The following is a 25868-nucleotide window of genomic DNA, read 5'->3' on the forward strand; positions in this document are numbered from 1 at the left end:
CAATTTAAGAAGAAATTATTGTCATATGAAACCAGACTGGAATGCATTATCAATTGAATTTATAACCCTACAAAGTCTTCTCTCTTTACATCATTTGTTGGATAATATTTATCCAAGTGTTACAGCTCAGTCAAAAGGAAGGATCAAATTGTAGAATTTGTTTTTGTTTTTATCCAGGTTTCTAAAGTAATAAATTGCTTAGGTAGTAGCATAACCTGTAGTTATGCAATTATTATATTTCCCTGTTCCCATCTTAAAAGTTGTTTAGGAAAAAAGAAACATAGAAACATAGAAGTCTGACGGCAGAAAAAGACCTCATGGTCCATCTAGTCTGCCCTTATACTATTTTCTGTATTTTATCTTAGGATGGATATATGTTTATCCCAGGCATGTTTAAATTCAGTTACTGTGGATTTATCTACCACGTCTGCTGGAAGTTTGTTCCAAGGATCTACTACTCTTTCAGTAAAATAATATTTTCTCATGTTGCTTTTGATCTTTCCCCCAACTAACTTCAGATTGTGACCCCTTGTTCTTGTGTTCACTTTCCTAAGTGGATTGTGGATTGTGTATATTGAAAGTGGATTGTGTATATTGAAAGTAATAGCATCAGGAAGGGCATCACATGAAATGCAAGTGATACTGAATTTAGAATGGCAGAGAAAAACTTGGTTCGGATAAGTTCCTAATCATAGAATCGTGGTGTTGAAGAGCCCTCGGAGTTCAACTGTTCTAACCCCTTTCTTGGTATATCATCTACTAAAGCAATTAATAATTTAAAAAGAAAGGTTTACTTTCTCTCTCTGAGGAAACTACAAAATTGTAGCTGGTTATATAGAAAACCTAAGCTATTCACCCAGAGCATTATTATTGCTGACCTAGTTAACAGTCTGAAAGACAATGGGATAGATCTCTAATCACGACCCAGAAGAATAGAGACATGTATGTATGCAACCACTTTCCTCCCAACAGACAAGAATGGTATTTGTGCTTGCAGAATAGATGAATTCTTTGGCCTCATACAACAAACCATTGGCAAATTGTAGGCAGTTGTATAAGAACAATGGGAATGCCTGTAGAGCAGGTGAAATATTTTTTTCCAGATGTAATAGACTTCAATGCCTATTAATTGTTTTGAAACGTCTTCCCTGGTTTCCACTAGTGACTTCTTGTATTAATTTAAAATTCTCTGATATAATATTTGGTTAAAATGATTTTTTGATTACATGGCATTGTTGTTGACTCTTAACAATAACCTAGATTTTCTCCATGACAGTCCGTAACCTGTTTTTTCAACTCTTCCCAAAGGTCATCACTAGTATAACTCTTTCCCTCTATTTTGATACTGGTCATCCCTTTCTTCTCTTTCCTTCCACCCTTTCCAGCATTACAATCTTGTCCAGAGAGTTAGGTCTTCTCATTTTTTTTGGGGGGGGGGGGGGTGTCTTCTTGGCTATCCAAAATTTTGTCAGGAATCTTCCCTAACACAAAAGTTCAAAAACATCAATACTCTTGTTTTTTTGCTTCTTCAACTCTGCTTTTCACTTCCATAGAAGGGATATAATTGCTTACAGAAATCTGTTTTTTACAAGTATAGACACATCACATCATTTGAATATCTTTTCCAAGACCTTCATGGCTGCTCTACCAAAGTGTAGACTGCAGTACAGTATACTTCTTGATTGCTGATTCCTTTACTGATGGTTCTTTGTTCCGTTGAAGATTCCTTATTCCATTAAAGATTAATTTGTGACTGTGCACTACTGCCTCATTTAATCTTTCATTACTTCTTTTCACTTTAATCTTCTATTATTTCCTTCCACCTTCACCTTTGTGCTACTCTTTGACTATTTCTATAAGCCTCAAGGATGATTCAGTTTGTCCCCAATAATGATGATATTGGTAAAAAAGCTATTTTATATTCAGTACCTGAAGAGAAGTGGAGGTTCTTTTAGATTATGAAATAAAGCTGTGAAGAATTTAAAGTAGGAGAAGAGAAAAATGAACAACACATCCATGAGGACATTGTGTATAAAGGACACTATAATCAGTCTTTTGCCATGCTCTTATCCACACACAGGATATTTTTGGACTACACGTGCATTTCAGTGTAGTTTATTCCAGTTATTAATTTTGACCACTTCTTTCTTCATCAAGGCTATCCCAAAACTATACGCTTTCAAAGGACAAGAAATATTAATATTAATATCACCACACAAACAAACAAACAAACTTCTACCTACATCTGATGTTGAACTTATTTCAGTGCTGGTGATGGTGAACCACCGAACCTGCAACCAGCAAAAATGCAGTTTAGTCCCTATGAACCAATAATCCTGTCTCCACTGTCTTCCAATAAAAGAACAAGGTCATGGTACCATTGTGGCACCATTTTGTTTAGCAAAGGTACTTTTCCCATTGCATCCTTTATCTGCTACTACCTTGATTCATTCTAATGGTAGATCTACCACATACCTGGTTCAGAATTCAATTGTTAACTCTGATTTTTCCTTCCTCTTCCAGGCTCCAGCAGGTAATTATGAAAACTGTGTATTCCCCAGCTATGGAGTCTTCTACCATAGAAACTTCATTCCCATATCATTTATATTCTTTTTCATGTCAAGTAAACATGTTTGTATGTTTTACAAGAATCTGGACAGGGAGATCTTGTTCTTTTTAAATTGACACTGAAGTTTTAAGGATTCTGTGGGTATTTTTAAATATGTACTACTTCTCCATCTTTCATTTTATTGTTTAAATTTGGTTATTTCCCATTGTATGTTTATTATTGCCTGGGCCTCAGGAATGGGTTTTTTTGGTCTGGGCTTACTCCAATACCACTAAAGCCAACATAAGCGAAACAAAGACAGAAAAACAACATTATTTTCCTTCTCATATATACATGCACTCAATTTTAAAAATGCTGATGTGACTCACTCTCTTTTATTCTCTCTTTCATGCACTGACATTTATAATAGATCTGGAAGGTCTTTTTGTGTGTGTGCTTAGACTGCTATCATACATAATATCTGAACTTATTCTAAATAGGCTATGTAGGAGCATACATCAAAATACTATTTACTTCTGGCTTCCAGTTAAGAAAATTAAAACAAAAGCCACAAAGAACTCTAAATTGTGATTGGTTGCTGATTCTAACCCCATCCCTTATCAGTTCATTTTAGTATATTGTGTGCTTTCTTGCATGATATTCCCTTTTTTTCAGTCGTTTCACTTTTATTACCTCTGCAAATGGTGCAGGGATTATTGGTTTTTTTAGCAGTTGCATTTCTGATTTAGTAATTTTGGATTTTTATTTTTTTCGGAGGGTAGTTGGATTAACTGCTACCAAAATTTAGTAGATGACATTACAACAATTGGAAGCTGGCTGGAATGGTTTCTCCCAGAGATCAGATGACTCCAAGATGCTCCAACCATTGTAAATACATATTGATTGTCAAGAACTTGAATTTTGATCATGTGACTGTGGGGAAGCTGTGAGAATCAATTATAAATCACTTTTTTTAGTGTCATTGTAACTTTGAATGGTCACTAAATATAGTTGTAAATCAAGGACTACCTTTATTTTATTTGCACAAGAAATATGTGGATGACCACATAGGAACAACGAAATATAGATATAGATAAATGAGATAGCATACCGCAAGTATATTCAACATGCAGGCTATTGGCTACATGTGATCCTGAACAGCAAGCAATGTAGCCTCACAAGTTTGTAAACTTTTAACATTATTATGTGATTTATATTCTTTAACCATATTATATATTTTATATGTAGCCCAAGACAATTTATCTTCATTCAACATCTCTCAGGCAACTAAAAAGTTGGACATCTATACTATACAGGAAACTCTCTTCTGCCATTTGGTGTCTATTCATAATTTTGTAGCCCAAATTTTTTTAAGCCTGAGGAATAAAGACTTTTCAAGCAATCAATAATATGTGGAGAATATTCTAAGACAAAGGAGCAGGGGAGAAGGAATATTATTTTGGGGCGACTGAGAAAGGAGGACTTATGATGTTCTGTTTTGTTTTATTATTTGTTTTGCTTTATTATATTTTATTTTGTTTTGTTACATAAAATAATGACTTGCTCTTTCAATGCTGCTATATCTTCTCAGGATAATTCAAAAGAACTGCAGGACAACTTCTTTGTGTACATAGCTCATGAGAATGGTGCAAGCACAGCAAATCAATATAAAACATTTTGTTAGCAATTACATCAGTGCCCCAGTTTAGAAGAATGGTTGCACTTAATGTGATCTTAAGGGGGTACAATAAGACAGTGTGTGGCTTCAACTGCACATGTTGTACTGTCAGAAACATGGTTGCATCTGACTCACAAACAGCCTCAAAAGAAACCAGTTATTCTTTAAAAAAAAGAAAAGAAAAAAAAGACCTTGATTTTGTAAATTCTGTTTTATTTGTGAAACCAGGGCTGACGGGAAAAGAAGCGAGACCAGAAATGAATAGGAACTCATTTATTTAAGTTCAGCAACAGCTCAGAACAGAACAGAACAGAGAACAGCCGACTTTGACAGCACCATTTATATTTCAAGTGTCAGCCCTGAACCAATAGCGGAGCTCCAATTTCCCACTTGCTGGCTGCTTGAATCTTAGCCAATCAGCTCAACTTAGCAGCCAGCTCGGTTTTGGCATCATTGTAAGTCTGACGACCTCACACCCCTCAGCCCCTGGATGGTGCATGCATAGTCAGAGAGATACACTGGAAGATGTTAGTTCAAGCTGTTAGCTGAAAAAGGAGGAGCTGGTGAAGAGTTCCCTGAATTCCCAGCAGCTAGGCTGTAGCCATTACAGGAGCCCTGGTCAGTACCGGAGAAACCACAAACTTTGGTAAGTTAGGCATCAGTGGCACTTCAGTGGGTTTTGGATCAACTGACTCTGGCTAGGTTGAAAGGTCCCTGAAGGAAGTGGAAACTCCTAGAAAGGCTTAAGCCTGATCCATAGGGGTAGCACAAGAACTCACTGCCACAGTTGACTTATATGGCATCTCCATAGTCGACTGTCAGCCAATTGGATCCTATAAGAGCAGGGTCCTGTTAAATGTGCCACATATCTAGGTAGCCATTTTTGGCTGGTTCCAAAGTTTAGGGCAAATATTGGGTCTCCTATAGTGAATTCTCTGGGCAGGCTTATGGTGTGGGACTTTTGTCCAGTGTCATAGCCAGGGTGCAGATGGTCCCATTGGGTCCTGACATAGTGACCCACTCAGGCAGACCTATGCTGGTGTCTTGTTACAGGGTGGTGTGCTGGACCATTAAACATTTACATATGATATCATGCAAATTCCTATGGCCCAGGAGGCCCAAAGCCTCTTTTTCTGACCTAATGGCCCTTTCAGCCAGTCCACTGGCAGCTGAATGGTGGTGACATGCCATATTCCCTGGCTGGCTAAGAATAGCTGGAAAGTGGCAGAAGTGAATTGGGAGATGTTATCTATCATTAGACTGCCTGGTAGTCCATGAGTAACAAACATTTTTTCTAAAATGGTGATAATTTATAGAACCACCTCCTCCCTCCTCCCTTGCTACGGCCAAAGAGTCAGCCTCTCCAGATACCATCCACCAAACAATGTCAATTGGCAGGACCTTGGGGAAGAGCCTTCTCTGTGGTAGTTCCGACCCTTTGGAATCAACTGCTCCCAGAGATTCGCACTATCTCCGCCCTACCGGTATTCTGGAAAGCCGTTAAGACCTGGCTTTTCCCGCAGATCTAGAATTAGGCTGATTGCAAGTATGTGTGGGTTTTCTTATGTTATTACTGTTTTACTGTATTGTTGACTTTTATTATTAGATTTTAACTGTTTTCATTGTTGTACTTATTCCTATTCTAGAGTTCATTTGGAGTGAGCAGCATATAAAAAACATGTTGTGAGCCGCCCCGAGTCTTCGGAGAGGGGCGGCATACAAATCTAAGTAATAAATAAATAAATAAATAAAAACAAACCAAAACCAAAAACAAAAGGCTCCAGACAATGTGAACTGCATGAAACCCAGCCCCACCCTCTTTGAACAGGCATCTACCAGCAAGAGAAAGGTCTGGCTGTAGAAGGGGCAGGACAAGTCAAGGTGGAGTCATGACCAGGGTGATCTAGGGGTGTCCCATTCCTGAATCAGGGCCACTGTGTGATGCTAGCCTGGATTGCTAGCAAACATAATACTTTGCTACCCAATCCTCAATCCTTTGGTCCATTTTAGGCCACCATACCTAACTGCACCCCAGGGACTTCAGGCATGCCAGAGGGGCAATGTGCAAACATGTGAGAATGGCATCCCTTAACCTGGGTGGCACCACTACCCTATGTCACCATAGGAGGCACCCCTTCATGACTGATAGTTTGTGTTGCCTGTTGTAGTAGGGTTCGAATTCGGGTGCCAGGGGCTCCTGGGGCCACCCTCTGCACAGTGAGTCTAATATTTGGGATAGGATGGGGTCAGAACTGGACAGGGTGGTTACTTGGGTGGAAGACACAGGACCTGGAAATTCATCAATAAGGAACACTCAGCAGTGGCTGAGGACATCAGTGTGGCCAAGCTCTTTTCTGGGGTAATAGAGGAGCTGATAAGTGTAAGAGGCCAAAAATTCAAGCTACCTGGGCATGCAAGTGAAGAGAATGAGGGGACTCTGCCTGTCACCAGCCAACAAGCCCAAGAGAGGCATATGGTCAATTACCAGTTACCAAAATCGTAAGTTTGAGGACTTAACACTTTCTGTTCCAAATATATTTGAGAAGTATCAGCTGACATCATTCAACTCAGCTGAATGAATGAATGAATGAATGAATGAATGAATGAATGAATGAATGAATGAATGAAAAAGCTGCAATAAATTTAGGATATGCTAATATTGTAAACTGCTATAAACATCAATAAAAACTGTGGAACAGTATATGTCCAAGTGCTATTGCTATTGCTATAATTGGAGGATTGCTAAAGAAAGAGATATAAAAACCTAAGCTACTGTCTGTTTAATGTGGCAGTCTGAATGATAATTTCAAATAATATAAATTAGCATATAACTTGCTCTGTCAAGCACTGCATAACCTTTAATGATAATTTATCATATTCCATATCAGAACACTAACAGCATTGTCAAAACTCTTTGTCACATCATTTTATTTTATCACCATTCCTTCCTGAAAATATTTATGAGCCACATTAGTGCCAAGCATTTATAAAAACAATATATAAAAACAGGAACTACCATTCCCAATTAGATACAATAAATAGATGGAGCTTCCAATGATGATCTTAAAAATAAAACACAGAATCTTCACTTCAAATCCTTAATGCTTGTCAAATTGTCTTCCTTCCTTCTGGAACTTTCCCCATATTCTCTTTTCCTGGTCCTTGCCCATTATCTACTTGGCACTGTGTTTTTATTTTGGTTCTTTTTCTCTTTCAATTTTTAAAAGAGTCTATATGTGGTATTCAGCATAGTTGCAATTTGGTCCACAACTGTCTCCAGAAATAATAGCTTTCTAAGGTGTAAAGATAGTAGCAAGGCTTCAGCTTCATCAATATTCCTATGGGATATCCAGAATTTTAAAACAGGGAAAGAGAAGAGAAAGGGAGAAGAAAGAGATAGTTGCAAATGGAAAAGCTGAACTTGGGCACAGAAAAGGGGGGAATGCATTGGCAGGAATACGAAAAGTGCTCTTCTCTTTTTTATTATTAAAGATGAAAGCAACAATTTCAAACGAGAAGGCCTACATCAGATGCAGTTCTATATCTGATCCAGCAGTGGGTTGCTCCCAGTTTCGCCCAGTTCTGGGAACCAGTAGCGGTGGTGGTGGGAGACTCCGCCCACCCACCCAGGACACTTCTGTGCATGTGCAGAAGTATCATGCGCGTGTACGACTGCACATGCAAACCAGTAGTGACGGGATTTAGAATCCACTACTGATCTGATCAGAATGTACTTGTTTAAAATTGCTAATTACTTCCTTAGAACTTCTTTGTGATAACATATAAAACTGCAGTCAGCAGCAGGCACTTTTAGGTGGTGGGTTCATTAATATGAAATACTATAAGAAAGGAAGCTTGTCTAAATTTGGTTAGCAATGGTTAGGAAATATTATGAACATTTTTGTTTAGATATAAAACTTTTTGATATTTAATATTAAGATTTTTTTAAATTAAACTAATTTTATTATTTGACTTTTCCTTTGGTGTATCCATTAGCTCCATTATATAATAGAAATTGTACATAGATAAAATAATGGATTTCTGAAAACTGAATTAATATTGAGTTACATTTGCAATATCCACTGAAAATAATAAGATTAATGACAGATAATTATAAAAACAATGATTTATGGCCATTAGCGATATGCACTTTTAAAATTACAATTATAAAAATATTTTCTGCTCCAAACTAAGGATCTAGGGGTAGTGATTTCTGAAAAACTCAAAATGGGTGAACAGTACAGTCAGGCGGTAGCTAGAGATATAACAAGCTGGAAGAGAGAGATTGTGATCCCGCTGTATAGAGCGCTGGTAAGACCACATTTGGAATACTGTGTTCAGTTCTGGAGACCTCACCTACAAAAAGATATTGATAAAATTGAATGGGTCCAAAGACAGGCTACAAAAATGGTGGAAGATCTTAAGCATAAAACTTATCAGGAAAAACTTAATGAACTCACTGTATAGTCTGGAGGACAGAAAGGAAAAGGGGGGCATAATCAAAACATTTAAATATGTTAAAGGATTGAATAAGATTCAGGAGGAAAATGTTCTTAATAGGAAAGTGAACACAAGAACAAGGGGGCACAATCTGAGGTTTGGTAAATCCACAGTAACTGAATGTAAACATGCCTGGGATAAACATATATCCATCCTAAGATAAAATACAGGAAATAGTATAAGGGCAGAGTAGATGGACAGAGTAGTCTTTTTCTGCCGTCAATCTTCTATGTTTCTATGTTTCTATCTAATTATTTAAGTCAAAGATTTGTACTTTAATATTTGAAGGAAGCTGTAAGACACTTCCACAAATCCTTACAAAAGGAAATATTGACTTACTGGGACAGAAAGTTAGAAAGGTCTCATTGGCTCTCATTCCTAGAGCCCAGGAACAAACATAATTGCTTTGCCACCTACAGTCAGTCAGCAGGAATACAATTATTGCAATTCAATATGCAGAGCTATTCCATCAGGCCTGCTGAGAACAGGCAACGATATAGTAATTAAAGCCATTATTAGATAAGGCAGAGATTTCACAGCAGCCATCAAGAGCTCTAGCTCCTGCAGTTATCCTGGTTGCAGTCATCCAACTGGCTTTGCTCTTTGTTGAGAAACAAGCAGTTGCCATAAACGGTGGCATTTTGTTTAAGATAAATGTTTTTAAGCCTGAAATAATGAGCTACACTTAATAGATAACCAGGAAAGACAGCACAATCTTATGTGACTTAAAGAAAGCCTGCAGCACTAATGTTGTCCCGTTTATCAAGGCAACAATAGCTATAGCTAAACCTAAACATAGATGGGAGTCCTTTTAAAAAGATAATATGACAGTATCAAATGTATTGTGGCTGGACTTTACTGCACTTTATTATTATTATTATTATTATTATTATTATTATTATTATTATTATTATTATTATTTATTTATTTATTGGATTTATATGCTGCCCCTCTCCGCAGACTCGGGGTGGCTAACAATAGTGGTAAAACAACATGAACAATCCAATTAGTAAAAACAACTAAAAAACCCTTATTATAAAAAACCAAACATACACACAAACAAACATACCATGCATAACAAGGAGGGTGGGGGCCGTTCTAATCTCTGGGGGGAGTTGGTTCCTATGACTTAGAAACAAATTACAAAAATAAATTTCCATGGTGATTCTATTAGATTATTATATAGACAGCCTATACATTTCTGATAAAATAATTTGCAATGGAAATCAAGATAGAAGCATCGTGCAATTTCTTGTCTCCCAGCCAATGATGAAATGAAAACTCTTGTCTTGCTTGGACTCAAACTCTGCAAAAGTTAGTCAGACACTTGACATTAACTAGAATATTGGTTCATTGCACACTAAATTGAAACCACTTAAATTGGCTGATTGTCCTCTGTCAAAATGAGAATGGCACCTCTACAATTTATGTATGCTTCTTTCTTCTACCTTTTCTATTGTGTATTTCATGCCGAGTGCAAGGAAAAATATGGGAAAATCAATATTTCTCAATGTAAGTTGCCTATATGCAATACAGCTCCTCCAAAAATATAAATTGTGATTTTTTTCAAGGTCTTTTAAAAATATATATATTTATTTATTAATTTTATATGCCGTCCATTTCAGTGTTGCAGAAACTATGATCATCTTATAAAGTAACAAAAAGATAAACAAGATAATGTAAAACTCTTAAAATTAAGAAGATTAATTATGAAACTAAAAACCAAGAGGTCAGGCGACATGGGATTAGGGATGTTCTCTGTATTGCTGAATGGGGGATCTTGGGTTATGGATGATTTTAATTTGTATTTGTATAATGGGAGTTGTGTGGCCATTTGTTATATTGTACTATATTATTTATTTGATTCTTTTTGTTAGTTTTTATTGTTTAAATGTGGTGTTTTATTCTGTAAACTACCTTGAGTCACCGTAGGCAAATGGGTGTCGATATAAATTAAATAAATAAATAATAAATAAATAAATGTTTGGGGCGCCGCAGAGTCCCTGAGGGGAACGATATCTTCAAAGGGACTTAGGGCAGCCCAGCCGCGTGGGGTCACTCATGAACGCGAATCCTAGAAAGAAAACTCGGACACATTTCTCTCCGGGTGAAATGACACAGTATTGAGCTGTGCACGTCCTTTTATTGGGGGAATATGCAAATTGGGAATGATTATATGTACAAGTCAAGTGATATACAAACATCCAATAACGTAACTCTAAGATATGACACAACTTCCGAGTCCTTCCTATTTACATATGGCACGTAACCAGTCTCTCATGGCCAATTTCCTGGGCCCCTTTGTTGTTAATATGGCTATCTCCTGTTTACCACAAAGCAAGGTCTTTTATCGCACTCTTCGTCCTGTTTACCCCAGGGAATGTAAATTGCGTCTTTTGATCACACAGTTCTTTTCCTGTTGACACATTCTTGTTATTCGAGGAGAGCCATTGAATCATTTTATGGCCAGTCACTTCCTAAGCAGATTTCACCAGAAATGCAGACTCACTATGTGGCTACGTACAGTCCTGTTCTGGCTAATGAAGTCAGAGTGTATGAGGCATTTATTGTTAGAAGTCCAGATATCAAATCCTATCCTAACATTATGCTATGGCAGCTACAAATCTTAGAGAGTTTTCCAAAATTGGATTATTCTGGGCATTTTGGCATAATTTTTCATGGCCTCCAAATTATTTTGATGACCTCCCCCTCCTTGCTCTTACCGGTACTTCTGGTGGGATTGAAATACAGTGATTGATCATTATGAGCCAAGTTCCAGTAATGGTGCTTTGGAGTAATCCAATGGATTGATTGATTATGTACCTCTAAGTCACTGTTAACTTTTAGCGACCACATAGATTTTCTCCATGACAATCTGTACATAACCTGGTCTTTCAGGTCTTCCACTGCTACTTGTCCTCTTCTGTTTCTTTCCATCTTTCTTAGCCAGAGAGCTAAGTCTTTGTATAAAGTATCTGAAGTAAGATAATTTGAGCCTGGTGATTCATTATTATTATTATTTATTAGATTTATTTATTTATTAGATTTGTATGCCGCCCCTCTCCATAGACTCGGGGCGGCTCACAGCAATATGTTTCTTGAATGGGAACTTTGGGTTGATTTGTTCAATTAACCATTTCTTACTTTGGTCTGTTTGTTTGTTTGTTTATGTTTGCTGTCCATGGTAGTATTCTGAGGAGCCTTGCCTTAATCCAGTAATGGCGAATCTATAGCATGGGTGCCACAGGTGGCACGCGGAGCCATATCTGCTGGCACACAAGCCATTGCACTAGCTGAGCTCCAAGTATATGTGTGTGCTGGCCAATTGATTTTTGGCTTGCACAGCAGCTCTGGGAGGGTATTTTTTGCTTTCAGAGAGCCTCTGGAATGGGGAGATGGGGGAGGGTGTTTTTACCTTCCCCTGGTTCCTGGGAAGCCTTTGGAGCCTGGGAAGGGCGAAACACAAGCCTACTGGACCCACCAGAAGTTGGGAAGCAAGCCATTTCCAGCCTCCAGAGGGCTTCTGAGGGGTAGTGGAAGCTGTTTTCACTCTCCCTAGGCATTGAATTATGAGTCTGGGCATTCGCACATATGTGATAGCGCGCACCCATGCTCTTTGGCCCAAGGAAAAAAAGGTTCACCATCACCTCCTTAATCTATTTTGGCAGTAACTTTCCATTGCTCTAGCTTGGCAATTCTGGGCTTAAATGTTGCAGAAAGTAAAGAGCCACAAAGTCTGAGAAAGATTCAGCATCCCAAAGTCAAATACCAGAAATTGGCCAGATAGAAAATTGCTAGGGAAAACAGTTTGAAATGTACACTGCTGTTCTCAAAGAGCCTAGCAACTGAAATGCCATCTAAATGGCCTTCTTACTTGGATTGAGACCAGGAACTTTTGCAATAAAAGTCTGTGGCCGAGTTCATTTGTATGATTTAATTTATTTTCATAATGCAACCTAGCAGAGTGGTAGTTATCATTTTGTCCTCAAGCACTTCTGGTAAATAACTCTTTCGTGTATCGTGATAATGTATATTTGTTCAACATGAAATCTGAGGACATTGGGAATCTGCCACAGAGGATCTTGCTACTAAAGAGAAATGTTTAGACTCCCGGGTGACAGATCTCACCCAATCGAACCCAGAGGGGGAATTTTCTTTGCTTCACTTAGTCAGATTTTAAAATAGGTTTCCCTACAGCAGTACATTGAAAAGGCACATGAGGACACACAGGAGAAAATATTGTTGAATAAACCCCTCTCCCCTTCACTGCAGACATTTCCAAATGAAAGTAAATGTTGCCCCATTATTCAGATTTACCTGGTTATGATTGCAATTTTTGAAGCCTTCCCAGCACACTAAAATGTCACAATGCTAAAGGCCAAAAAGATGCCTTGATACTTCACTTTTTAAATGTGATTTTCATTAAAAAATTTAAAAAGAGGTAAAATAAATATAACTCATATAAAATTGAAAAAAGAAAATGGAATCAAAGCAGAAAAGTGCAAAGAAAAAAATACAGTGATACCTCGTCTTACAAACGCCTCGTCATACAAACTTTTCGAGATACAAACCCGGGGTTTAATAAGATTTTTTTGCCTCTTCTTACAAACTATTTTCACCTTACAAACCCACCGTCGCTGCTGGGATGCCCCGCCTCCGGACTTCCGTTGCCAGTGAAGCACCCGTTTTTGCACTGCTGGGATTCCCCTCAGGCTCCCCTCCATGGGAAACCCCACCTCTGGACTTCCGTGTTTTTGTGATGCTGCAGGGAAATCCCAGCAGTGCAAAAATGGGTGCTTCGCTGGCAACGGAAGTCCGGAGGTGGAGTTTCAAAGGGAGGGGAGCCTCAGGGAAATCGCAGCATCACAAAAACACAGAAGTCTGGAGGTGGGGGTTTCCCATGGAGGGGAGCCTCAGGGAAATCCCAGCAGCACAAAAATGGGCGCTTCGGCTGGCAAAAGGGGTGAATTTTGGGCTTGCACGCATTAATCGCTTTTCCATTGATTCCTCTGGGAAACATTGTTTCGCCTTACAAACTTTTCACCTTAAGAACCTCATCCCGTAACCAATTAAGTTTGTAAGACAAGGTATCACCGTATAGAAAAGAACCAAGATACAAAGTGGCTTTTCTTCACAGCAATTATAGGTACAAATATATACTGCTCAAAAAAATAAAGGGAACACTTAAACAACACAGTATAACTCCAAGTAAATCAAACTTCTGTGAAATCAAACTGTCCACTTAGGAAGCAACACTGATTGGCAATCAATTTCACATGCTGTTGTGCACATTCAACTTCGTACAGAACAAAGTATTCAATGAGAATATTTCATTCATTCATCTCTAAGATGTGTTCTTAGTATTTTTAATAGGAAAGTGAACACAAGAACAAGGGGACACAATCTGAAGTTAGTTGGGGGAAGGATCAGAAGCAACGTGAGAAAATATTCTTTTACTGAAAGAGTAGTAGATGCTTGGAACAAACTTCCTGAAGACATGGTTGGTAAATCCACGGTCACCAAATTGAAACATGCCTGGGATAAACATATATCAATCCTAAGATAAAATACAGGAAATAGTATAATTGCGGACTAGATGGACCATGAGGTCTTTTTCTGCTGTCAATCTTCTACGTTTCTATGTTTCTAAATAGGACAGCATAGTGCCAGGGTGGGTGAGCGGCCACCTATAGGTTGCTACTACCAGTTTGCCTTAACTGGTCTGAACCAGCTGAATACCGATTTTAGAGCCAGTACTAGGGATGTTTGAAAGGGGTGCTGGAGCAAAATCAGTTTTGCAGATTGCTTACTTTCTTTCTTTCTTTTTGCCAGATCATTAATCCAGGATCCAATTAGAGCTCTGTCTATGCCCAATATGTTACCAAATGTCAGCCTTTAATTTTTGAATCAATCCTTTGCATCACTAAAGAAATCCATCATTTTTTTCCTTCCTCTAATTTCCCTACATAGTAGCAAACCTCTACTCTACCCCTGCCGTGCAGTTACTAATGGTTAGCTTCATGGAGTCTTGTGGCCTGTTGACATTCCCACATGTGTTGACATCCTCTGCATCTTATCTCATTACACAAGAAAGGTCTCCCAGTCCACCTCATTTACTGGATAAAAAAGCTCTCTTTAATACTCAATTTTAGATCCTTAATTAAACTGAAGAGCCTTGGTTATAGCTTCCCTCATTGGAACTGAGTCAATAGGGATTTCAAACGCTTCAGCTTAACTGCTGCTTAAATATTTGCTCCTTTGATAACAAGGCTTTACTGGAAAGAATGCGCAGTTAGGGTTGCTTGAAAGTCTTAACATAAAATGGTTCAAAAGACATAGCTGAAAACCAAGTTGTGGCTTCCCCCCCACCTTGAAAGAAATTATGTACTGTACTCTGAATATCTACAAGAGAAACAAAGAGGAAACAGATGCAATATCTCCCAATGACAACCAAAGTTGTCGTTATTTGGTTGTTATTTGTCAGATACTTATCAAAAGTATAAAGTCAGAGGGATACATATAAACAGTACCAACCTGCATGCAATATACATGCAGCAACTGATTTATTAGATGAACTTTTGGAGAAAGTTCATCTAATAAATCAGTAAAATGTAAAAAAGATGACTTCAGCAACCGAGTTGTTGAAGCGTGGAACTCATTACCTGACTCACCTGTTAGCAAAACAGTTATAGCAATCAAGGTCTGAACTTTCCTATGGATAGATGAAACAAGGGTTTGAAAGGGAGCAATCGATATCTTTCTAGGCATCCATATTATTCATATCAAAATACATACCACATTCTATTAGGGACCTTAAAGAAAATAGTCTTTATCGCTAAGGTCTATTTAAAGGCCTAAAGTGTATAAAGGAAAGTGAAATTAGAATATATTATCTTGTAAATCTTATTCAGCAATATGAAAACAAAGGGATACTTTAACATTAGCAATATCAGTAGCATTTAAACTTATATACTGCTTCACAATGCTTTACAGCCCTCTCTAAGTGGTTTATAGAAAATAAGCATATTTCTCCCAACCTCATTTTACTGACCTTAGAAGGCTGGAAGGCTGAGTCAACCTTGAGCCTACTGAGATTCGATCTGCCAAACTGCTGGCAGCTGGTGATCCGTATACTTCTACAGATCACAGTAGAAGTAATACCGGTACTTCTACTTGCAGTATTGCATTCTAACCACTGCACCACCAAGGCTCTGTGTGTGTGGCCCATAGTGATGATCTTGGAGTGAGTTTCCATCTTTTTGAGTTTAATACTCTTAGGTCATTAAATTGTATTGTTGTCATTAGCATATTCGGTGCATTTAGCAATTGGCTCGAAGGGTGTCTTACAGGTACTGTCTGTCCTTGCTTATATAAGATGAAACGATTCTGAAATTTCTAATTTTGCTTTTAGATTAAAACTCATTGGGACAGACAGTATAATAGTGATGAGCATTCTAATAACAGTTGCATGGAATTTTCCCCTTCATTTAGGAACTGGAGGCAGGCTGTTGCTAATCATACCAGCAACCCATCCAATTATAATCATGCTATCTTGACTATGTTAATTTCTGCTGTTATCCCCTGCATTTATCTAGGGAGTCTTCTTCTATTCTGGGCTGAATTTGGTAATTATGTTTCATTTATTTAATACCCAACAAGCATAGGCCATTTCATATAATTCTTAAAACAAAAATCCTCCAGGAAACATGATGTAGCTTATACGCCTGTATTCAATAGGACCGTTAACAGTGGAAACCATGTCAGAACTACTTTTCTTCTCCTGTGAGTAAAATTTTGGTGCTAGGAAAAGAAACTTTCATTTTGTGTTGTTGTTTAAAGGTTGGTAAAGGTAGCTCATGCAATTTATGGGGGAAAAACTTTTTATGAGTAAGTGGTACCCCGAGTTCAGCATCACTCTGCAATTGCTCTAAGCCAAATGACATTATCATGACCTGCTCATATTTCTATCTGGTTTAAAATCATCACTATGCAGTGAAACTATTGACATTGATTTGTCTACTCACCAAAAACTGCATAAAATATATTTTTCATTTTGACATTTTCATGCCTAGCACTGTCCTTTGAAAACTAATGGTAAGAAGAGGCAAAGGGCCTTCTAGAATTGCTGGTTCATTAATATAGGTGATTCATCCTTAGGACTGTCAAAATAAGAAATAATGAGCAAATGATGTGTGTGTCATAAATGAGTGAGAAACAAACGTTATCTATGAAATCAGGGATGCATTGCAAAATATATTACAAAATAAGAGATGTCCATTGCACTTCTGTAAGCCTAGTTTACAGATGATATGAGCTTTGGTGGCGCAGTGGTTAGAGTGCAGTACTGCAGGTCACCTCTGCTGACTACTGGCTGCTTGCCATTTGGCAGTTCGAATCTCATCAGGCTTAAGGTTGACTCAGACTTTCATCCTTTTGGGGTGGGTAAAATGTGGACCCAGATTGTTGGGGGCAATATGCTGTCTCTGTAAACTGCTTAGAGAGAGCTGTAAAGCACTATAAAGTGGTATATAAGTCTAAATGCAATTGCTATTGCTATATTTATGAGCTACATAGACAGGCAGACAGACACATTTGCACTGGAAATAATAGGGGGAAAGGAATGAGGAATGGGAGACCTCTGGAAGCAAATTATTTATATCCTCATTCTTAACCATTCCAAACTGTCTAGTATTATGATACCATAATTTGGCTGGTTTTCTTTTACTGAATTTACTGCAGCAATGCAGTCTGAGGATACATGTTGTCCACACTTGCAGTAAGGTAAGTCTGTTTTAGGTTTTGGTTAGATTATATTCATTCTTACCGGATAGATTTCACAATGCTTTGAACTGTATGCCTCATGTAGCTCTTGATTTGTCACTTTCATGGGAAATCAGTCTCTCTTCTATCTCCCCTATGGGAGACAAAGCAATCTCACCAAAGCTAAAGAGAATCAAATTTACTTTTCCAAAGGAAAGGAGAGGATGTAAACATTCCTTCTTATCTTTAAGTACTATCAATCAACAGCTTTTAGTCATGATACAGATAAAATACAGAGCTTTTCAAATCACAGAATCTTAAGAGGATGTTCCACAGGGGAAAAATGTAAAATCAAATATAAGGCTTTAGGTAGATTATGTTGATTTGTTCCTAATTGGAAGAAGTTCCATTGTAAAACCAATTCCAAATATGTAAAACACACAATCACTAAGTTTCAAAGGAAAAATAAATACCAGTGACAAAATAGATTTAAATAGTTTAAGCATACAGAGTAACAGTAATTAAACATACAATTCTTAGCTACTTGTTACCTATTTCCTAGGATGTGTGAATTTAAAGTTCTCTGCTTGGTTTCTTGGACTCTTCCAGCATCTTGTAACTTGTCTTTGATCAGCGCTCAGAGGAATATTTTTTCTCTCTCTTCTTCGTCTTCTTTTTTTTAAAATTTCTGGTAGCCAGCTTCTTTCTTTGCTCTCAAATGGATCAAAATGTTTTAACCTAACAGAAAGGGTAGGCTTTGGGCTTTTGTATCTCTGCTGTTATGATTCCAAGCCATGCCTTCCATGAGTACAGCCTACTAGAGAGATAGAGTGAGCTTTCTCACCAGGAAATAAAGCAGCATTCTTGTATATAAGTTGCATCAAAGCACCCTTTAATCTTTCTCTATCCCTATCATACCGGCCTTGTGTCAACCCCAGACTATGATTTACATAGTCATGTCCTGCTGGTTTTTGTACCATCAAATAATCAATTTATTTTTCTTAAATTGCCAGGGTCATAATGTATAAAATATGTAGCCTTTGCCTCACTCTTAGGGGAATTGAAATATGTTTTTTGGTAATGACATCAATCTGGATTGTTGATGAATTTCTATACTGACTTTAAGAATAGAAGCAAAAGTAGAATAGATATCTGTCAATTCTCCAAGTTAGAACAGATCCAAAAAGATATAGAATAGAATAGAATAGAATTCTTTATTCGATAAGTGTGATTGGACACACAAGGAATTTGTCTGTGGTGCGTATGCTCTCTGTACATAAAAAAATACATTCATCAAGAACATAAGATACAACAATTAGTGATAGTCATAGGGTAATAAAAAAGTTATCAAATCATACTAGGAAACGAAATAAAACAATATAAAACATAAAGATACAAGCAACAAGGAAAGATTGCAACTATACTGAGACAGATTTACAAAATACAGTACAGTATTTCAAGTCTGCCTGTATTTTCTATTCCTCCTCCTTAGATCCCAAAGAATCAGGGGAGAGCTACAGTAGTTTGAATATCTTTTTAATATTTTCCTTGCTCGCAAGGCTGAACTCATGCTTCTGCATCTGTTGTCTGAACAGCTTCTGAATAGTATCTCCATAGTTATCTCTATGGCTCTACACGATATGTCTTTGGTTATTCATCAATCATCATTCTCAAGATGCTTATCTATCTATCCATACAAAATATACAAGGTAATGACAAGAAACAGGACAATATATCATTTACCAGCAGAATATTCAATTGCAACAACAAAGATTGGGTTGCTACTATGGAAATATTCTAAATCCCCCCCCCCCTGGAAAAACAGAAATGGGCATTGATGCCACAGAAAGTGATATACTATCAGCTTTTTTTCTTAGCAGTTTTCAGATTTTAAGTAGATTCCACGGATCTTTAGAGCATTTTTCAGTCATATTCCAACCATTTATTTACCTGCTTGCAGGAATTTAAAAAAGTACATTATAGGGCAAAATTTCAGATGATGTGGAGGGTCAATTTTTAATAATTAATAAGTTGCAGTAGATTTTGGATTTTTGACCCAGGAACCACCATTTTAAAAACACAGTATTATTCAGTGAAGGTCTCCCATTCCATAAATAAGTCCTAATAAAGTGTTCGGTCATATTTGGAGTTACTGGTTCTCCAGCGTCGCTCTAGATATTTCTTCTGGTACTTCATCTTCCGGAGCTCCTTAGTAAACCATGGAGTTTTCTCAGATTCACCGTGACCACCAGAGAGGTTGCAAAGGCACAATCCAGTCCAGTGCCCCAGATGTTACCCTATTCTAGGCTGCCACAGGGACGCAGCTGGATTGTGGACAATGGAGTCAGGTACTTCCCCAAGTTCTCTTTGGAACCCTACTGGATCCATTAGGCATCTGTCCATTGGCCACTCCCTGCGATGGGGGAGTGGTGCCTTAGTCTAACCTTAGCAGGAAATGATCTGACCATGATGAGGGAGAAACATCTACATCTCTTAATTCCAGATCATATCTCCACTACCCTGAGGTCAAGTGCGTATCTCTCCCCCTATTAGTCAGACCCTGAACTACTTGGGAAAAGTCCATGGTTGTCATGAAAGCCATGAACTCCTGAGCTACCTCCATGGATTCACAAGCAATGGTAAATTGAAATTCCCCAACACCGTAAGGCTGGGGAACGCCATCACCAACCCAGCTACTGCCTCTAGCAGCACAAGCAGGGTTGTTGTAACACAGCTGGAAGGCAGGTACATCAGCAACAAACTCAACTGAACCTCTGAGTACAACCTCAAGAGGAGAGATTCACACCCAACAAACTCTGGGGCAGGGATCCTACAATGACAAGGATTCTTTTGGACAATAATTGCCACTCCTCCACCCCTTCCCTGGAGTTGCAGCTGATACAGTACCTGAAACCTGTCAGGGCACATCTCTGAGAAGGGAACACTCAGACCTCATGGCCCAGCCAGGTCCCAGTTATATATGCCAGGTCTGCCCCCTCCTCCAGGAATAAATACAATTATTTATTATTAGAGTTGAAAGGGACCTTACAGGTCATCAAGTCCAACCTCCTGCTTGAGCAGGAAATCCTACAGCACCCCAGCCAAATGGCAGTCCAATCTCTTCTTGAAAATGTCCAAAGTTGGGGAGTTCACAACCTTCGCTGGCAGGCCATTCCAGTGGTTGATCGCTCTCACCATCAGGAAGTTCTTCCTTATCTCCAGGTTGAATCTTTCCTTGGTCAGCTTCCAACCGTTGTTCCTTGTCCGGCCCTCTGGTGCCCTGGAAAATAGTGTGTCCCCCTCCTCTCCGTGGCAACCCCTTAGGTACCTGTATACAGCTATCATGTCCCCCCCTAGCCCTTCTTTTTACTAGACTATCCATGCCCAGTTCCAGCAACCTTTCCTCATATGGCCTGGTCTCTAGTCCTTTTACCATTTTAGTTGCTCTTTTCTGCACCCTTTCCAGAGTCTCTATATCTTTTTTGCAGTGTGGTGACCAGAACTGGATGCAATACTCCAGGTGCGGTCTGACCAGGGCCTTATAGAGTGGTATTATTACATCTCTGGTCTTGGAGTGTATCCCCCTGTTTATGCAGCTTAGGATTATGTAGGCATTTTTAGCCGCTGCTGCACATTGCTGGCCCATGTTTAGCTGGTTATTCACCAAGACTCCAAAATCCCTTTCACAGTCACTTATGGTGAGTGTGGTTTCGCCCAGTTTGTATGCATATTTTGGGGGTTTTTTGCCTAGGTGCAGGATTTTACTTTTCTCTACATTGAACTTCATTTTGTTTGTTTCAGCCCACTGTACAAGTCTGTCTAGATCTTTCTGTATCCTGTGCCTATCCTCTGGGGTGTTGACCACTCCTGCCAGCTTGGTGTCATCTGCGAATTTAATTAATCCCCCTCTATTCCCTCATCTAGGTCGTTGATAAATATGTTTAAAGAGTACTGAGCCTAGGACTGATCCCTGTGGTACTCTGCTGCCTACCTCTTTCCATGTGGACTTAGTCCATGTGGACTTAGTCTTAAATCTTGAATGAGGGGGGCCTTATTAACAACAGAGTTCTTCTGAGTTTAGGCTTAATTTAAAAATGGAGTTACTGTAAATAAAATTAACTGGTTTTCTTTCAAAATATAGAAATAATCCCTGATACATTATGAAAAGTGCATATTATATAGAACAAAAAAAATAAACTGGGGCCTTGAGGTTAACATGGTACAGATGTACATTTAAAAAAATGTTTTGTAACCAGAGATCACAGGGGATGAAGGGATTTAATGGCATTAAGCATGGGGAGAGCCAATTGTATGTGGGTGATTTAGGATCTCAGAAAACAGAAGGGTAATATTATGAAATAAGCTGGAAGTAATCGTATTAGCTGCCCTTTATTGATTTAATGCAGATCTTACCTGTGTCCTGCCTGTCTTATTTTTCTGGTTCATGTCTGTTTCTTAAAATATGGTTTCCAGCCTGATATTCAAAGCCCAAGTCCCACACTCAGATGCAAAATATTGTATGTTTGATTTAAGGGAAGGGTAGTAGTGAGTAGAGATACAAACTAAATTTGATAGCTTCCAGTGTGACTTCACTTTCTAAATCTTTTTATGGCATTTGCAAAGTAGGAACACAAGGACTCTGAGAAAGTTCTAAACTGTGTGTTAAAAAATTAATAAGGTGGTCTTGAATCTGATGGTAGAAATTGTCGATTTCTGATTGTAGAAAAATGTTTTGAACTTCCATGTTGAGAAGATTTCCAATAATATGAATAGCCAAGAAAACAATCAAATGGACGACTCTACAAATCAATCCAAAGTTCTCACCCAAAGCATAAATCATCAGTCTCAAAGTATCACATCTTTTTTTGTGCACTAGAATCAGAAATCCTTGCAGGTTACTGGAATGCTAATTTGTCTAGGTAATCATTTGTCTGAACTGTTGGGTTTCCTGCCTAAGCAGAGGATTGAACTAGAAGATCTCCAAGGCCCTTTCCAACTCTGTTTATTCTATTCTATTCTATTCTTCTCCTCTCCTCTCCTCTCCTCTCCTCTCCACTCCGCTCCTCTCCGCTCCTCTTCGCTCCGCTCCACTCCACTCCACTCCACTCTACTCCACTCCACTCCACTCCATTCCATTCTATTCTATTCTATTCTATTCTATATACTCTTGTGGAAAGCTATAGATAATTGCCAGGAGAATACATAGACATTTTCCAGTATAATGTTCTTTTTGGTAGAACATTTCCTCATTAAGAGAGGAATCTTCATTTCTTGAGGCGATATGTATTGAGACAGGAAAAAACCATCTTTTCCTTATTTCAAGCACATTCATTTCTTAGTAGAATACAGAGACCTTGCCAGCATTTTCTTCAAAACTACAACTTTATTAAATTTTATTAATCATCTCAGCAAGCCCTCTTCCTCAAGATACCCATGCTGGAGAAAGGCTTTTATATGCAGGATCACAGGCCACATAAACAAGTTGAAACCGCTATAAGGCAATTTCCTGTAATCCTAAATATTCGCTTTATCTTGTATTTTGAGATTGTTGTTTAGATTTTCTTTTTGTTTCAATTATATGAAATTGTTTTATTATTTCAGAGGATTTGTCCATCTAGTTCAAGGGTGCATAAATTATACTGTGTTCAGAATAAGCACCTTCAATTATTAGGGAAGAGGATAAGAACTGCTGTGGCAAAAGCCAGAATTCAAAACAGGTGGAATTATGTCATGCATATTGATGGGGCTAAAATTTCCTATTTTCCTGCACCATGAGAATTTACCATTAAAAGTGAGGTGGAAAGTTTTATGCAACCTCGGGGCTACAAGTTGAACTATTCTTACTAGTAGTATCTCTATGGGCTCTAAAGCAGAGTTATTTTTTTTGTCTTTCTGAAATTGCAGAGCTGTTTTCATGCAAAGCACGTGCTGCACATCTGAGCTACAGCTCCTCTCCAAGATATGCAAACATAAATGGTTCTGTGGCAATGAGGCCAGAATTTACCACATGCTGACTGAACATTATGGATGCCATGAAGCTGAAATAGTTGCCTGGAAGATAATCAATGTCAGAAACCACCTAATGAGCAGAGAGCATGCATGGCTCACAATAAACAGGTTCAGTTCAAGACCCATAGGCAGTTGGCCATCTCTGATGCCTTTTAGGTTGAAAGAAACTTTGATTTGAGAGCTAGCCCTTGTATGAAATATAATGATAGTCTGTCTGTCTGATTGATTGACTGAATTTTGTTGCTGGAGAGGTGTAGGCAGTGGTGAAATCCAATTTTTTTTACTACCAGTTCTGTGGGCGTGGCTTGATAGGCATGACTTGGTGGGTGTGGCTTGGTGGGCGTGGCTTGGTGGGTGTGGCAGGGAAAGGATACTGCAAAATCTCCATTTCCACCCCACTCTGGGGCCAGCCAGAGATGGTATTTGCTGGTTCTCTGAACTACTCAACATTTCCGCCACCAGGTGAATTTCACCCCTAGTTGAAGGTTATTGTTTTTATTGTCTTTTTATTTTTATAAGCCTAAGTGAATGGGTAGCTATATAAATTCAAACAAGCAAACAAGGAAACAAACGAATAGATAATTTAGAATAAGTCTAAGGAAGAAAATACCCAAGTCTAACCACAAAAACAAATATTTTCTTTGCATTATCATTCTTACATTATGGCAGGAGTGTCAAACTTGTGGCCTGCGGTCCGAATGCATCATGTGCTGGCCATCCCCACCCCCATTTTAATGAAAGGGAAAAATCGTGTGGGGAAATGCGATAACACAAGTTTGACACTCGTACATTGTTGTGGTTAGCTCTGGCCCAGCTCCTGCCCCAGGGAATGTGGAGGTGGATGTGTGGGAAACATCCACATGCCACAGGCCTGTTTTGCTCTCGATAGAATCTGCCGACGAAGGCTCCTCTGACGAAGGAAGCGTGAGTGACAGGGAAGTCTACGGAGAGGGGCGGCATACAAATCTAATAAATAATAATAATAATAATAATAATAATAATAATAATAATAATAATAATAAAGTGGGGAGTTTGGCAGACAGCCCAGGAGGAGATCATTCATCCTTATCATCCCTGGATTCTGAACAAGAACTTATGACAGACCCACGCATGCGCAGAGTGAGGCATAGGAGAGAACAACTGAAGGATTATTACAGGAGATAAGTGAGGCCACCTGTGGTTGGGTGGGGATGCTGTAATTAGTGCTACAGATAAAAAGAGCAGCGTGATGGTTTAGCCTCGTGGAAATTTATCTGATTCATAGTTTCATCAAGATCGTGGTTTTGCTGTTTCCCTGTTCAAGACTGTGTGTGGACTTTCTGGACTTTGGAACTGGACTCAATTTCCCAGTTACTGGGTGAGAAATTGGATTGCATTTAACCTGTGCCTTGTGTGTACCAGAAAATCCCTTTGACATTTAAAAAAGGAGTTTTTTCTGCTTTTCTGTTGATAAAGACTTTTGGTTTTCCTTCTATCGTGTGGTGTGTGTCTTTTTGGACTAATTACCCTGTAATTACGGGCGGTTGGGACACACTGGCAGAACGTACATTATGGTATCAAAATGTTGAGATTGTGGAACTAGAGAGCAACTTTCTATGTTGCATAGTTTGAAATGTATGCGAGGTTGCTATTGTGAATGATTAATTTACTAAGTCATTCATTTAGTAAAATAATCAACTACTGGATCATAAGAAATTAAATATGCATTTCATTTCCTTATGTTAACAGAAAACTTTTCTTACTTTGCTTTAAATCCAATACGGTTGATCTTTGTTGAATCTTCTGAAGATATATTGCTTAAATGAAATTGTGTCATATCATAAATTGAGCAGTTGACCCAATTACCTCCAAGTACGTTCTTGCACTGGCTAGAACTTGTTTGGCGTTCCTTGGTTTAGGTTAAAAAAAAACCTAAGACAAAATAAATATATGAGATAGCTGGAAGGGTTTAGGACATTTTGCCTCCGCCAGTTGGATGAAGCTCTTTCCTCCGCAGCAGCTGATAGGCATTCTCTCCCTTGCCCAAAGGCCCCTAGCTCTTCGCCCCAGGGACCTCAGTGGCCATCTAGTCTGACCCCCATTCTCATTCAGGAGACTTATAGAACGATAGAGAGGGAAGGGACCTCAGTGGCCATCTAGTTTGACCCCCCTTCTCATTCAGAATGGGAATGGCCACTGAGGTCCCTTCCCTCTCTATCATTCTGTAAGTCTCATGAATGAGAAGGGGGTTAGACTAGATGGCCACTGAGGCCCCTTCCCTCTCTATCATTCAACTGGTGTGTGTGTGTGTATGAACGAGCAAACTGTCCCATTCTTTCCTTCCAAAAGTAGCATTTTGTTAGAACTGTTCTGATTGGATGGCGGCGAAGTGTC

This window comes from Erythrolamprus reginae, chromosome 3 (assembly GCF_031021105.1).
Source record: "Erythrolamprus reginae isolate rEryReg1 chromosome 3, rEryReg1.hap1, whole genome shotgun sequence".
Taxonomy (NCBI): domain Eukaryota; kingdom Metazoa; phylum Chordata; class Lepidosauria; order Squamata; family Dipsadidae; genus Erythrolamprus; species Erythrolamprus reginae.